The sequence below is a fragment of the Hypanus sabinus genome, unplaced genomic scaffold (assembly GCF_030144855.1).
Source record: "Hypanus sabinus isolate sHypSab1 unplaced genomic scaffold, sHypSab1.hap1 scaffold_276, whole genome shotgun sequence".
In the NCBI taxonomy this organism is placed as follows: Eukaryota; Metazoa; Chordata; class Chondrichthyes; order Myliobatiformes; family Dasyatidae; genus Hypanus; species Hypanus sabinus.
In genome coordinates this window covers 391694-401074 of record NW_026780896.1, presented here as the reverse complement: position 1 = coordinate 401074, position 9381 = coordinate 391694, and the positions used below count along the sequence as shown (strand labels likewise).

General features: G+C 47.1%; 1 non-coding gene across 1 annotated transcript; it reads right to left on the bottom strand.

Moving 5' to 3' along the window:
* Window positions 1-5098: 5098 nt before the first annotated feature.
* Window positions 5099-5180, bottom strand: trnas-gcu (transfer RNA serine (anticodon GCU)). Its single transcript has one exon. It is a non-coding gene; the product is annotated as a tRNA-Ser (tRNA).
* Between the last annotated feature and the right edge of the window lie 4201 nt (window positions 5181-9381).

Sequence of the window (9381 nt, the reverse complement as noted above, 5' to 3'; positions counted from 1 at the left end):
TCCCAGAGTCCAACATGGACACTCTGCTGATGTGGGGGCGTTTGTCCTGTGCACGATCATTTTCCACAGGAGATTTGCCATTAGATTCCTAGGAACACAGCTGGTATCTGCAACTGTCGTGGGCCTTGTTTACACGTGGAGATAGTTCCTCAAAATTCAGTTCAATACTTATTCAAAGGGTGGCTGCGTAATTCCCTAAGGACAGATGGGAATAGATAATATGACGGCCACTTGAAAGCGGCATGTTTAAAGGAGCTGGTGCAGATCACAAACACAGTCTGGTTCTGCTTTGTTTGAATGGGCTGTTATTGTTATTATTATCATCCTGAAGGTAAATCCACCAACACTTCCCTCCAAGTCCCTGTGTTCCGAGTTTACCACCCGGGATCCCTCTTTCACTTTAGACAGGAAGATAATAAAACAGGTGCAGCTGTCGGCGATTCAGCCCCTCAAGCCAGTCCTGACAGTCGATAATATCCATGGATCTTTACCATCTCTCAACTTCTCTCCTGTTCCAGGCTCCCATTGTACTAAATCCCAATCTTTGAATATGTATCCCCTTCCTTATTATGTACAGCCATTGATCTAATCTCAGCGAACCCCTAAGGTGGAGAATTCCAGATATTCACTCTTTTCCACGAGAGGAAATTGCGATATACCTCAGTTGTTCAAGAGCAAGGATGTCCTTTTCCATTTGTACAGGGCCCTGGTGAGACCACACCTGGAATATTGTGTACAGTTTTGGTCTCCAGGTTTAAGGAAGGACATTCTGGCAATTGAGGAAGTGCAGCGTAGATTCATTAGGTTGATTCCTGGGATGACAGGGCTGTCTTACGCAGAGAGATTGGAGACATTGGGCTTATACACGCTGGAATTGAGGAGATTGAGAGGGGATCTGATTGAAACGTTGAAGATAATTAAAGGATTTGATAGGATTGAGGCATGAAATATGTTCCAGATGTTGGGAGAGTCCAGTACCAGAGGGCATGGATTGAGAATAAGAGGTCAGTTATTTAAAACAGAGTTGAGGAAGAGCTTCTTCTCCCAGAGTTGTGGAGGTGTGGAATGCACTGCCTCGGAAGACGGTGGAGGCCAATTCTCTGGATGCTTTCAAGAAGGAGCTAGATAGATATCTGATGGATAGGGGAATCAAGGGATATGGGGACAAGGCAGGGACTGGGTATTGATAGTGAATGATCAGCCATGATCTCAGAATGGTGGTGCAGACTCGAGGGGCCGAATGGTCTACTTCTGCACCTATTGTCTATTGTCAATCGGCCCCATTATGTCCGCTTGTTGGAAGCTCTATTGCAAGTGTATACATATCCCTTGGGTGGGTTAAGTGGAGATTACACGGAATCCCCGGGATCTCAGATATTTAACCCTGATATTCCAGATTCCTCCAACATCCCATATATATGTGTGATTTTGGTTTGTTTTATGTGTTTCTTTAAATGCAGGTGAGCGGCAGGCTACGCATGAGAACAAGTGGGAGTGTAAGGGGAGTATGAAGGGCTGGAGCATATTTAGTTTTAAAATAGACTTTGATGGCTGGCAAGGAGTTCATAGGTTGAAGTGCCCGTTTTCGTGCTGGTGTTTCTCTGCCTCCCTCTCAACATCTACCCGGCTGTGTCCTCTCAGGTTCTGTCTGGTTCAAATAGGTCACCCCTCACTCTATAATCTTTAGCCTTTCGTGATAAGAGCACACCTTTGATTCAGGAATTCGCTGTGGTGATAGGTTCTGGACTGTCAACGTGAACGTATTCTCTCTTAAATAGGGAATTCTGAGCCGTACATAGTAGTCGAGGTGTGGCTGTGTTAATACACTGCACAGTTGTATTTCTAAACTCCAGCCCTGTTGTAATAAATACAACAGTGTTACTTGTTGCGTTAACAGTATGACGCACCATCATACATACTTTTCTAAATCTCACACGGAAGGACATCCCAATACCTTTGAATTTCACTTCTGTGTAATATTCTTCACTTGATGCTTCTTCCCTCAATAACTAACCTACATGTGCAGACTTTTTATTTACTCTTTCTATCTATCAATACGCAAGTCCAAATTTGCGCATTGCAACTGGTCCTCTCACCTCCTTTCAGGTTAAAAGCAAACTTGGATACACTCTCTAAGTCATGATTACAAGTGGAAATACAGACGATGTACGTGTCGGGTACTGACGAATCGAAGTGACGAAACCGGAGCGCGTGGCCGTGTCGAAGTAACACAGAACGAGGAATGACCCAATGTATTATCGATTTAAGAAACTGGACAGATCGAAATGGGCCGTTGTCGGAGTCGCAGTCGAGAGACTGTTCGGCTCTGCTCGCTTCTCCGCGGGGTTTGCTCGCCTCTGTGCTGGCCTGAGGCTGTGGCCTGCAACTGGTGGATTCTTGTCCGGCAGCAGAGATGTCTGAATTTGTGACCTTGAGTTGTGAATACTGTTTTAGTGCTTTTATTTTTGAACGATCTCTCTCTCTCTCTCTCTCTCTCTCTCTCTCTCTCTCTCTCTCTCTCTCTCTCTCTCTCTCTCTCTCTCTCTTTCTCTCTCTCTCTCCCCCTCTCGCTCGCTCTCTCTCTCTCTCTATCTCTCTCTCTGAAGGCTGTATAAAGTCTGCACACTCTGATAATAAATTGAAGGGCAGACACAGAGAAAGCGAAAAAGCGAAACTATTCGCCATCGCATGTTTTGTCGACATTGATGCCAACCCTCTTGCCCGAAGATATCGTGGAGGCACTTGTAGTGGTCCTTCGGGAAGCACAATATTTTCGAATAGCATCGGAAGCGTATTTCACTCTTTACGAAGGGACGGAAGCAAAAGGGAGAACATCAGCCTGACCTCAGTGTTTGGGACGATGTTGCAGTCCTTTATTAACGTTGTCGTTTCGCGGCACTTCGAGGCACACAATAAAACAGGCCAAACCCAGCACGATTTCCTCAAGGAGCAAGCCAGCTTGACAAATTGTTTGGAATTCATTGAGGAAATAACAGGCAGAATAAACAAAGGAAAGACCGTGGCGACCCATTTCCTGGCACATCCGAACCGGCTCACAATTAGCCAGCGTTCCGGCTAAGGGAGATAGCCTGCAGGGGTTTGTGACTTTTGGAGCATCTGGACCCACGGGGGGCAGGTTGAGGGAGGCTTAAAAGCAAGGCTGTGTAGTTCGAATAAAGTTATTCTGCAGTTTACCGACTCCGTGTCGTTATTTTAGCGCTGCGTGTAGCACACCGCTACAAGACACTAAATTTTGCTTACTGGACTTTCAGTACTCGTTGACAAAGCGCAGCGCATACGTCTGATAAACTGAACATAAACGCCCCTCATAATACAGCAGAGATACCGCCATAGATAGACGAATGGCTGACTGGGTGGAGGCAAACAGTGAGTTAAAGAGGACTTGGCTATCGGTTACTAGTCGGTATTGGGGCTGCACCTTTACACAGTATATGTCAGTAATCGGGATGATGAAATTGGTGGCTTTGCGGCAATATCTGAGGAAAACCCAAATATCGGTTGAATGGTAGGTGGTCTTGGGAAGGCAGAAAGTGTGCGGAAGACCTTGGGCAGATGACGAGACGGGCAATGAAGTGGGAGATGGACTATGCTGCAGGGCATTGTATGGAAATGCATTGAGCTCGAAGTAATCAAGGCGAAGACTATTCTCTGATCGGGACAAATCAGCAAAGAAGAGATGTGACATGAGTTCGGAGACCCAGTGCGGATTCTCTAAAGTTTCATTGCCAGTTTGACGCGGTAGTGAGGAAGGTAAATGCAATGTCAGCGTTTATTTCGAGAGAAATAGAAAATAAAAAGAAATATGTAATGCTGAGCCTTTGTTAGGTTTCGCTGAGACCGCACTTGGAATCTAGTGAACGGTTTGCGTCCCTTATCAAAAACGGATGTGCCGCCAAAGGTCAGAGTGCAGAGGTCGGTCAGGAGACTGATGCCAGGAAGAGAAGAGTTATATATGAGGAATATTTTAGCACCCTGGGCCTTGGTCGCTGGAATGTGGAAGAATGAGACGGAGATCTCATTGAAATCTACCGACTATTGTCAGGCTGAGTTGGAATGGACATGGAGAGGATTGTGATGTAGTGCGATTGTCGATGGCCAGCGGGCACAACCTCCGATAAGGACATCCCTTTAGAAAAGGGACTAGAAGCAATTTCTGTAACCAGACAGTTATGGATTGTGGAATTTATTGCCACGGAAAGCCGTGAAGGGCAGGTAATTGGGTACATTTAAAGCGGCGGTTGAAGAGGTGGACAGGTAGTAAGGGGGTCAACTGTGTCGATGAGAAGACACGGGAAGGGAGATTAGAGGATTGATATGTATGACCATAAGACCATAAGACAGAGGAGCAGAATTTGGCCATCTGGCTCATCAAGTCTGCTCCGCCTTTCAATCATGGCTGATCTTTTTATTTCTCTCCTCAAGAACTCCAGTTCCCAGCCCTCTCCCCGTAACCTTTGGTGTCATGTCCAATTAAAAACCTATCAATCCCTGCCTTAAGTACACCCAACGACCTGGCCTGCACACCTGGATGTGGTAATAAAATCCACAAATTCACTAGCCTTTGGCTAAAAGATTTCTCTCCATCTCGGTTTTGAAAGGGTGCTCCTCTATCCTGACGCTGTGCCATCTTGTCCTAGACTCTCCCACCATGGGAATCGCCCTGTCCACATCTATTCTGTGTAGTCCTTTCAACATTGGAATAGTTTCAATGACATCCCCCTCTCATCCATCTGAATTCCAGCGAGTACAGTCCCAGAGACATCAATCATCCTTGTGAACGTCCTCTGGACTCTTTCCAATGCTAGCGCATATTTTATAAGATGAGGGACCCAAAACTGTTCACAATACTCAAGGTGCGGCCTCAGCCGTGATGGAATGGCGGAGATCTTTGAGCCGGATAGCCTAACTCTGTTCCTGTACCTTGTGGTATTGCTGCTAAATTTGTTGAGAAAATAATGATGAACATTGCTTTTCATGATTCGCATAACAAACCGTCCGGCGTCCCTGTGACTAAATTTGGAGGCTAGGATGTTTTAAAGTGACAGTTTCAGAGGAGGTCCCCCCGATAAACATGTCGCGACGAGGATGGGATTCGAACCCACGCGTGCAGAGCACAATGGATTAGCAGTCCATCGCCTTAACCTCTCGGCCACCTCGTCTGCTCTTCTCGCTCTTGTGAGACGAACTTCTGAATTTATTCACAGGATTTAAAACTTCTGCTTAAGGTCTACACATTTCTATTCAGATTCTCTGCCGATTTGCTTTGCTCGCCGTTCTTATCAGAAATTCATGTACGTGGATCAGGGCAGTTTAGAGAGATTTGTACCAACCACAGGAAACATGGAAATAGGTATTTTATGCACTTTAAACGCTATGGAGCTGCTGTGGCATAAGTATCGATTCCGTGATCTGCAACTCGGAGAAACTGTGAATGTTTTGAGTTGTAAAATGAGGTAAATTTATGTTGAATTGAACAAAATTTCAATAGCTTTGCGATCACATTGCTCGAATTCAAGTAAACAGATGTTATAGGAATTTGCCATCTGGTTGGAGAATGACGATTTTCCGTGTATTGGGCAAATGCAATAACCCGATAACTACCACATTAAGACGCGCTGAATGTCCCGTCCGGCCGTGCGCAGCCGCAGATCCGAACACCCTAATGCTGAACCGACACAAACACATGGCCGCCCGGTTCTGGAATACCAATCCCACGGCTGAAGTAGCTAATAAGAAGTCGAGTTTACTCTGTCAATAATGCATTGAATGTGGTGGACCTTTGTCACTGATTCCAATCCCAGAATGTAACTGCTGCAAAAGACAGTGGCGTGTGCCTGTGACCATTCCTTTGTGTGTGACAGAAATAGAATATTGACCAGCCCAAAGCAGGAGTGCTTGGAGAGATATTGACAAACAATGGTCGAATGCTCACCTGGGATGAAATCACTGCAGCCGAGTACTTTTAGCTCGGTCAGGAAATCATTTTACAGGTGGAAACTCCTTGCTGCATTCAGCATTTCCCCATTTTCCCTCTTGGCCTTTCTCGCAGAATACGGCCGTATGGCCTAATGGATAAGGCGTCTGACTTCGGTGCTTGACTGGTGGAAGTCATGAGAAGATTGCAGGTTCGAGTCCTGCCGCGGTCTTTTTGACAAACTAGCGGATTCGGTTCCATTCTGTCTCTCACTACCAGCAACATGGTTGTCTCAATTCCACCTGGGGATTAATCGGAGTTCTCCACCCTCGGGGATAAGTAATGCCTCGTCTTCGTTGTACACAACATATAATATTATGTGTCCAGTCTGTGCAGTATTTCTGCAGACACTTTCATAAACAATTCTCTGGAACTTCTCAGACGTCCAGGAAGAGCTGCTGCTGGGAAGGTGAAGTTTATTTCACATTCAGCTCCGTCTCCGAGCACACCTCATCGGCAAGAATTCACCACCCAGCACTGACGGGACATTCTCCTGTTTCCAACCCTCCTCCTCTTCTTGGACACAGCGCGCTGGTTCTCTGCCTGCTCTGGATCTTTTCATCACTATTTGCCGACTAGACATCAACCGCCTCAACATCAGGAATCCTCACTTCTCCTCGAACCTTACCCCCTCTGAATGCACTGCCCTCCAATCTCTCAGCACTGTTCCCAAACTTACCCTCAATCCCGCAGCCAAAGTGCTGTTGTTGTCGAGTGACGGACTGACCTCTACCTTGCTGAGACCAGTCGGTAGCACACGGACTCATCCTCACGCCTACACCTTGAAAAGGCCCGACTCCGGACCATCAGAGAACTGTATCCGGCATTACCACTGACATCATCAACTCTGGAGGACCTCCATTCACTGTGGAGAACTCATGGTTCCGTTGCCCTGAACTGCTCGCTCCTACCTCCTACTCTATTCACAAACCTGATTGTCCGGGTAAGCCCACTGTCTCTGCCTGTTCCTACCTCGCTGATCCTGTGTTCTCGTAGCTCCAGTCCATCTTATGCCCCGTAATTCAGTCTCTTCCCATCCACATTCGCAACCCTTCCCGTGCGCTCGATCAACTCGCTGACTTTCAATTCCCTGGCCCTGACCGTCTCATTTTCTCCATGGAAATCCAGTCCTCACCGAAACAGTTTCTCCTCCGCCTTCTTCCACTTACTCCAAATTCAATGGGTCGCCATGAACACCAGCATGCGTCCCAGATATGTCTCCCTTTTCGTTGCCTAAGTAAATCAATCGACCAAACCAATGTACCAGACCCTCCCCGGTAACGCGCCCCAGCGCTCCCAGCGCTATGTCGACCAATGTATTGTTGCCGATTCCTGCATTCACACTGAGTTCGACAATGTCAACCACTTCGCCTCCAGCTTCCACCCCGCCCTTGAACGTCCCACTCAATGCAAGCAAAACAAAGGGAGAAGAAACCAGAGGTCCACGAGCTAGTCCTCATCGGAGGATCAGTGAGGGTGAGCAACTTCAAATCCCCGGGTGTTCCTATTTCAGAGGGTTTGCCCCGGACCCATCACAAGTGCAAATGCGAAGGAAGGACGGCTGCGCCTCTTTTTTCAAAGGAGTTTGCGGAGATCGGCAGGACATTTGAAACCTTGACACATTTCTGTAGAAGTGATATAGTGTGTATCGACTGACGCCGAATGGTAAGGTGGTATGGAAACATCGATGTCATTGAACGTAAGTTCCTACAGACTGCGCTGGTTTCGGCCCAGTACATGTCCGGTAAAGCTCTCCACTATTGAGCACAGCTGTCTTTGGGGACGTTGCTATTGATTATTTGGTGGCTAGTGGGCGCTGATGCTTTCTGCTGAAACGTTGGGGGATGGTCCTGATACCTTTGCTGCTCCCTTCAACCTCCATTTCTCCGCCATCAGCCCGTGACCTCAGGCGCCCTGACTTTTCAGAAACCTACCAACTGTTGTTTTACAAAAACCGAATTGCTCCGCCTTTACAGCCGACCATAGCAATGATTCACCACTCTGATTCACCACAATTTTATCCTCATCTTTCTTCTAAAGGAGCACCCTTGTATTCTGAGGCAGTGCCGTCTGTCCTAGACTCCCTCCACTGGGTGAATTATTCCCACCAGACAGCTCGCAAAAAGTCAAGACGTATTTCTTCTGAACCACTGTCGCTGCAATCTGAAACCCCCAATTTCCCTTTAAGAAACGTACTTCTGATCTGTCTAAATTACTCAGCAGTTTAACGAGCTGCTGACGGACCAGATGGTCTTGACTCTCAGGAATGCAGGTGCGGCACCTTTCAGCGATCAGCGAAGGTCAGCCATTACCATTGCCGGAAAAGAGGTCGGTTCGGAAGACCTCAAGCCAGACTAAATCGACGGACTATGTAGCATCGTTTACCCGGCATCTTCTTAGCCAAAGGCCAATGACCTGAAAACAAGATACATTACATAAGCACAACGTTGCAGTTTCGGAGGGAGATGAGGGGCTGTTGTCTTCTCTGTTTCATGGAGACATGGCTCAGTTCGGTGGAACAGCCGGAAGGCTTCTCAGTCCACCGTTCGGAGAAGATAAGATTGTGGTGCTGGGGGTGGGGGGGGGGTGGGAGGTGAAGGGGTGTGGGGTGGAACGGGGGTGTTGTTTCATGACTAACTCTTCATGCTCTCCGTATATAGGGGTCTTACCGCACCCTTGTTCGCCCAATCACAACACCCAATGATTGAGTTCTGTCGGTGCTGCTCACCGAGAGGTTCTCCTCATTGATCCGGACGGCACTTCACATACCGCCAGAGCAGATGTTAAGCAAGCAAACCATGTACTGAGTGCTGCGACCAGCAAACAAGGAACTGCCTACCCTGAGGACTTTCAAATCATTGCGGGGTTTCTATCAGGCTTATTTAAAAAATCCAGGCTTATTTGTCACCAGCACGTCGTCCTCAGTACCAGGGGCTCCGCACTCTCGACCACTGTTAGGGCACGATCAGGAAAGCCTACCATTCCACCCCCAGACCATATTTCGGGAATTCTGAATGTCTGGTTTTCTTTCTCCTACATCCACCCAGGCGGAGGGTGAGGAACAAGACACCAGATGTATCGGCAACAACGTCACCCGAATCGGCAAGAGACAGGAAAATAAAATGACCCAGAGCTCATAAGAGAATCTGAATATCACAATCTTTATAAAGACACTGGAGAACGAGTGTTTCCCACCGATTCATTCAGAGTCCAGAGTGTTCTTTAACCAGAAGCAGTGGATGAACAAGCGATCTGCAAAGTGCTGAGCAGTATATTCACGTCAATATTTATCACATTTATTCATTATTATTATTTACCAATAAGTTTTGTTTTATATTTTGCTGATTTGGTAGTTGTCTATTGCAGTAGGCAAAGCACCATTAGCT